Genomic DNA, 6882 nt, shown 5'->3' with positions numbered 1-6882 from the left:
TCTTACTTTTCAAAACACTATCACAAAACTCGGACTTTTCTTTCGAGTAAAAATTAAAGTATTTAACTTTCCCTCATAACAATAGAGAGGATATTTTCACAAAGTATAAAACCTTGCACTTATAACAGTAGAGTTTAACATTTCACAAAGTATTCAACGCTTTTATCACAAACATAATGTTTCAACAAAGTGCTATGTGTTAGGGTATGACTCTTCACTGGTCTAAGCAAGTAGACTGTTTTTCAGAGTAAGCAGTTTTGGTGGTAAGCTTTTCTTTCCCAGCCCAAGCATCACAGTCTGAATGAATTTGAGTGTATTTGCCATGCATTTTGGGTAATCCAAGTGTAAAGCATATGTCAGCCCAAATAACAGGCAAACCGCTTGAGGAAAATCTTTAATGTTGTCAATGACAATACCTCCCTCAAGTACGATGGCTGTGGCGATCGGCTGAAGGTGCTTTGAGCTTGGATCCTCTTGAAGACCGTCTTCGCTGAGAACAGTGAGCACACCAACTGTAACAGATGCTAGGGCCTCATCTCTTGTTGAATCCTAAAAAAGAAACAGAACATATATCAGCAAGTTATGCTTGTATCCCAATGGATTTATTTATAAATTTTTATATATTTATCTCATTAGAATATTTTATATATTATATATATATTATAATATATAGCATACCAGTAAGTACATTTTTGACCAGTGACACTCATTGTTCACTACTAATTCCTACTCCTGCAATTTTAAATGAATTGATGACTATCAATTTTAATTAGTGTTTACATATCTATCAGAACTTGAGCCCAAAACATTTGTCACTGTTCAGAAACCTACATACTTTCTTGGTTATTGTGCAGACATAGTTAGGCATTAGTTATTCTGAGTAATGAATATGATTTGTCAATTATTAATGTACTTTGTACTTGTAGTAATGTACTTTTTTGTGTAGAAGAACTTACCAAGCATGTCTTGTAGAATTCACTGGAGTCATCGCCGACTATAATGGGAATGCCTTTGAGGACAATGGAGCGCAGTGAAGTCACATCTGATGTCTAATGATAGAGGTACAAAAGATCAGCGAGGAGACAAATTTACAAAGCACAAGCTAAGCCAGACAAGGAACGAAATAGGTTAGTCTGTATTAAGGTTCCAATTTTGAAGTAGTGTTATAAATATACATGTAATTAACAATACCATAACGATATGAAATTACTTACCACCAAGTTGAATTGCTGCATTAACTCGGTCAGTTTCTGTCCAACGGTTCCTGTAGGAGCCATGAATGAATTTGGATTGATTCTTTGTAGGTGAATGATAGTTGAATACTTGAATAGTGGTGTTTGTTATTGTTTATGATATTATTTAGATTCGTTGTGATCACGTGGACACGGGAAGTAGGTCAATTGGTTATGGGCGGTGACATTTCGTTAATATAGGCACCTGTTCACCTGTGTGGCCAGAGAGAGACAAAGAGAGAGGGTGAGCAGGGTTGCTGTATTTTTTGTTGACCGCTAATTCATTTAATCTCTGTGATTACTTTGATTATGAGTTTGTGCACGGTATCATAAGTTGATCATTAATTTTCTTTAATAAGAGGTTGAACTCATTTTTTGTATCTCAGAGATTTTTTATGTGTGGCGCGTCAGACAAAGTAAGGGCCCGGCTTCAGCCTCTCAGCGACTCTTTTGGATGAAGTCGCTATATTTTGTCAACAAAAAAAGGCATGTAATAGGAAACACCAGGACAGCACAACGGATCAAGAGGACAAAAAAAGGAAGCTGATTAAATCCAACAACCATCGGACATAAAGTACGGAGGTAGGCGCTGGCTGTCAAACAAATTTGGAGCCGTGCAAAGCGAACTACAGCCAGGCAAGCTCACCTGTGGATGTGCGCATGAAGCTGTATGTTAATGGAAGAAATGCGGCTTGTAAATTGACTGCTGTTTGTTATCGGGAATGATTGCGCGATGGATTGAGGACTGAATCTTTCGGCGCATCGGCGTTATTTATTGCAAGACATCCTGGTGCTGAAGTTATCTCCATGCTATAAATATGTGAAATATCGCTCTCTCGTTCCGACGTTGCTGCTGCTCTGCCGTTATGTGGGATGATTTTTGAATGAATTTCCTTTTTGGCTGTGGATGCAATTTAAATGCACAAAGAATACATTGAAGAAAAACCCAAAAGGAAATGAATGGAGGAAACGGAGTCAAATAAATGCTGCTGTTGCAAGTTTTGAAGTCCATGTGTTTCAAAGGTGCAAACGAATAAATCAAAAGGATGTGTTTTAAAGGATCTCAAAAGGAGAAAAATTAAGTGAAATCAAAATATAAAGATGAGTGAAATAAATGCTGGTGCTGGTGAAATGGAGTGTGGAAAAAGAGAAACGAAACTCACAGCCAAGGCCTGCAAATTGAAAAACTTCAGCATGAATGCAAAACCTTTGTGAATAAAATTAAAGGGCTCATACCTGAAATCAAAACGCTTATGAAAAGCAAGGGAAACGTCTCACATGTTCAATCTCACCTGGAGTTCTTTCAACTTAATTCAACTTTGTGAAAATGCTATCACATCACATAATGTGTTGATTCCTTTACTTCCTGAGGACGAACTAAATAAACAAAATGAATGGTTTGCCAGCATCATGAAATATGGTAACACATTTGAAGAGGATGTTAAAAGGTGGCTTAGTGAAGCCGAGGAGCCACAGCAAAATAACAGCCTTGGTCAACCAGATCCTGCTGCAGTCAGTGAAGAAGTGCTTCATTTACCAACTGAGGATGAACATCAGGCACCAACTCAGGCTGTGTCCATAATCATGACAGAGGACATGCAAGATAACATAAAACCAAGTGACAGTGTATCAAACGTGGGAAGCAAGAACTATGTTACTGGCGGAAAGTCTGTTGTCTCTGCTGCTTCTTCGGCACGTCTTAAAGCTGAGGCTGATTTGGCAGCTTTAATGGCAAGACAGAGACTACTGAAGGACAAACAGGAACTGGAGGAGCAGGAGGAACAACTGAGGAGAAAGAAAGAGCAATTAAAATTGGATGAAGACATTGCAGCGCACATGGCTATGTGCTACGATCTCAGAGCATCTTAAGTGGAACCTCATCCAAGCGCTCCGATGGAATGAACTCTAACCTGGAGAAAGGAAAATCTAAACCAAAAGCTCTCAATGCTAACGCAAAAACATTTACTCCACAAACATCACCGAAACAAAAGGAAACCAAACATGATTACATGGATCCAGGTGCAAGGGGAGAAAGCTGTACCCCAGTTCATCTATTCTGAGCCTGTGTCACTTAATGAACCCAAACAACGTTCAGTGAACCACCGCGCTCATGGAAACACTCAAACTCGAAACGAAGATTTATGGAGTGCAGCATTTGAATCAAAAAATGAGGATCAAAACAATATGCTAGGAATTATGAGGAAGCAAAATGAAATAACAACGCTTCTGATACAACAGCAATGCCTCTCATCATTGCCAAAGAGAGAGATCCCAATTTTTGATGGTGATCCATTAAAATATCAAGCGTTTACTAAAGCTTTTGAGAATGGTGTGGAACGAAACACTCAGAGTTACAGTGATAGACTTTATTTCCTGGAGCAGTACACTACAGGTCACCCTAAGGAACTGGTTAGAAGCTGCCAGCATTTTAACCCAGAGAGGGGCTACGTCAAAGCCAAAGCTCTATTGAGGGAGCATTTTGGGAATGAGCAGAAAGTAGCCGCAGCATATATGGAAAGGGCTCTTTCATGGCCTTCCATCAAAATGGAGGATGCAAAGGCTCTCCAGGACTACAGTCTTTTCCTCAGAGGCTGTTCTAACGCCATGGCAGGGGTGGGATATTTGCATGAGTTAGATCTGCCTGCCAATATGCTCTCCATTATAAGGAAGTTGCCTTGCAAATTCAGAGACAAGTGGAGAACCGTAGCCTGTGAGCTGCAGGAGAGGCGCAATCAGAGACCAACGTTCAATGACATCACCAATTTTATTGCGAGACAAGTGAAGATCTTGACTGATCCAGTGTTTGGAAATATATATGATGCTCCCCCAGCGACAATAAATAAAGGTGTAAGCAAATTCAAGCAACAGTCTCGTTCTGGAATGAAAGGAATCAGCTTCGCCACCACGGTAGCTCCTGTAGAAAACACTCATTCTAGAACCAAAGAGAAAGAACAATTTCAAGCTGCAAGGAGGATGTGTCTTTGTTGTGGAGGAGGACACATATTGGATTCGTGTCCCCAGTTGGAGAAAAGACCCCACAAGGAGAAGATGCTTCTTACGAGAAAAAGGTGTCTGTTTTGGCTACTTGTGTATAGGACACATTAGCAGGGATTGCAGAAAACGAATTTCTTGTGCAAAGTGTGGTCTTTTACATCCAAATGTTCTTCATATTCCAAAGTCAAAGGACTCTGATCAGGCCGAAGGGAAAACAGAGAAAGCAGTGGACAGCACCCTGGTGTCAAGTGGTCTCACTGGGGCTGGTGATCATGATTGTAAACTTCCCATAGTCCGCGGACAAGTTAAGTCGAAGAAGGGCAGCAAGATTATTATAACCTATGCTTTCTTTGATCAGGGAAGTACAGCAGTATTCTGCACAGAGGCACTACTGCACAAGCTGGGCCTCACAGGAAAGAAGGCACGTATTCTCTTGCGGACCATGGGCCAAGAAAGGGTAGTGAGCAGCCATATTGTGTCAGGACTGCAGGTGGCTGGTTTAAACTGCGATAATTTCTGTGATCTGCCCAAAACTTTCACACAGGAGTATATGCCCGTCCACAGTGGGAACATTCCAAGACAGAGGGATCTTCAGAGATGGCCACATTTGAAACATGTCCCGTTGCCTGAGGTGGAGGCAGGGATTGAGCTGCTGATTGGGACAAATGCTCCCAAGGCTTTGGAACCATTGCAAGTCATTCATAGCGTCAATGGTGGGCCCTATGCAATTAGGACAATGCTGGGCTGGACTGTGAATGGACCTCTAAATGGAGAAAGTGAGGAAGCAATGGATTGTGAGCATCCAGAGTTATCTGTGAACCGAGTGTCAGTTGTGAATTTGGATGAACTTTGGCAGCAGCAGTTCAAAGTGGATTTCCCTGAATGTAGTATGGATGAGCAACCTGGAATGTCAAGAGAGGATCAGAAGTTTATGGACTTGGTTAGAAACTCAGCAAAGCAAGTGAATGGTCATTACCAGATCAGATTACAGATTATATACGTATATATGTATATATGTGCATATATATGTGTATATATGTGCATATATATGTATATATGTACACATATATATGTATATTATTCACTAATAATTTTGTATGCTTTTATTGAAGTCATGATTTGTATTTCAGAAAGTCCCTTCAGTACATAGAGTATAGTCCATGTATCTACTGTATATATTGAAGTTGTGTATTCATGTCATTTTGCTTCCGCTTTCCTTAAAGTCGCTTTTATGATAAGATAAGATATGCCTTTATTCGTCCCTCAGTGGGGAAATTTGCATTGCACAATAGCAAGAGTAGAGACCTGCATGATCTATTTTTATTTACTGTCAAGAAAGATTGACTTCATTGTTTTTACACTTTGAAGTCATTTTCAAATATTCATAAAGAAGCTGTTAATTAATTTTTATGAGAATTAATAATTGTGAGAATAAAATAAGATGCAACGTTTTAGCAGCGGTACGGTGAAATGGTCAAGAAAAAGAAATATTTTGAAGTTGTAGTATTGCAGTAGTATTGCAGTATGAGAAGCGACAAGCTTTTGGCCAAAACTTAGTGGTGTGGTGAGAAGACGGCTAGCATTCCCGCTAACCATGGAAGGTCATGGCGCTCCTCGCTGAAAGGCGGCGCCATGATTGATGCATAAAAAGCAGAATGTCATCACCCTGAGATTCATGTGTCTCTGTCCCCCCCTCCTCCTCAGACCACCCAGGGATGAGTCCAGGTAAGCGGACCAATGAGTGTTTGTGTTTTGTACGTACGAAGACGTGAAGACAAAGCTCATTAGCGGCCTGAGAGCACCCACACGTCTTCTTCTTTATTGACTTCTCCTGCAGTCGCTCGCCTGGTGCGGAGTGTCAGTTGTGAATTTGGATGAACTTTGGCAGCAGCAGTTCAAAGTGGATTTCCCTGAATGTAGTATGGATGAGCAACCTGGAATGTCAAGAGAGGATCAGAAATTTATGGACTTGGTTAGAAACTCAGCAAAGCAAGTGAATGGTCATTACCAGATCAGATTACCATTAAGGAATGAGGAACTCAACATGCCAAATAATAGAATAATTGTTGAGCAACGTGCAAAATACCTGAAGAGGAGGCTTCTGAAGGACTCGTCATTCCACGCAGAATATACAGCCTTCATGAATGATCTGGTTGCCAAAGGTTATGCCGAAGAGGAGTTGGACCACTGTGATGGCAAGGTTTGGTATCATGGTGTCTATCATCCGAAGAAGAGGAAAATCAGAGTTGTTTTCGACTGTGGAGCGAGTTTCCAAGGAACATCTCTTAATGCTGAGCTCCTGCAAGGACCGGACCTGACCAGTTCATTGATTGGAGTGGTGACCAGGTTCCGGAAAGAACCAGTGGTGATCATGGCAGATATTGAGTCCATGTTTCACCAGGTAAGGGTACCAGTTGTTGAGGTTTCTCTGGTGGCCTGGTGGGGATTTAAATCAAGAACCCAGTGACTTCAGGATGATGGTGCATCTCTTCGGGGCAACTTCGTCTCCCAGCTGCGCCAATTTTGCTCTCAGGAAACGTGCAGAAGATAATAAGGAACAGTTCAGCCAAGAAGTGATTGATAAGGTCCTACATTGCTTCTATGTTGATGATTGTCTGGTGTCGGTGACTTCAGAGGAGGAAGCTGTATCTCTCCA

Source organism: Doryrhamphus excisus, chromosome 4 (assembly GCF_030265055.1).
Source record: "Doryrhamphus excisus isolate RoL2022-K1 chromosome 4, RoL_Dexc_1.0, whole genome shotgun sequence".
NCBI lineage: Eukaryota > Metazoa > Chordata > Actinopteri > Syngnathiformes > Syngnathidae > Doryrhamphus > Doryrhamphus excisus.
Note: the sequence above shows the minus strand (reverse complement) of the source record.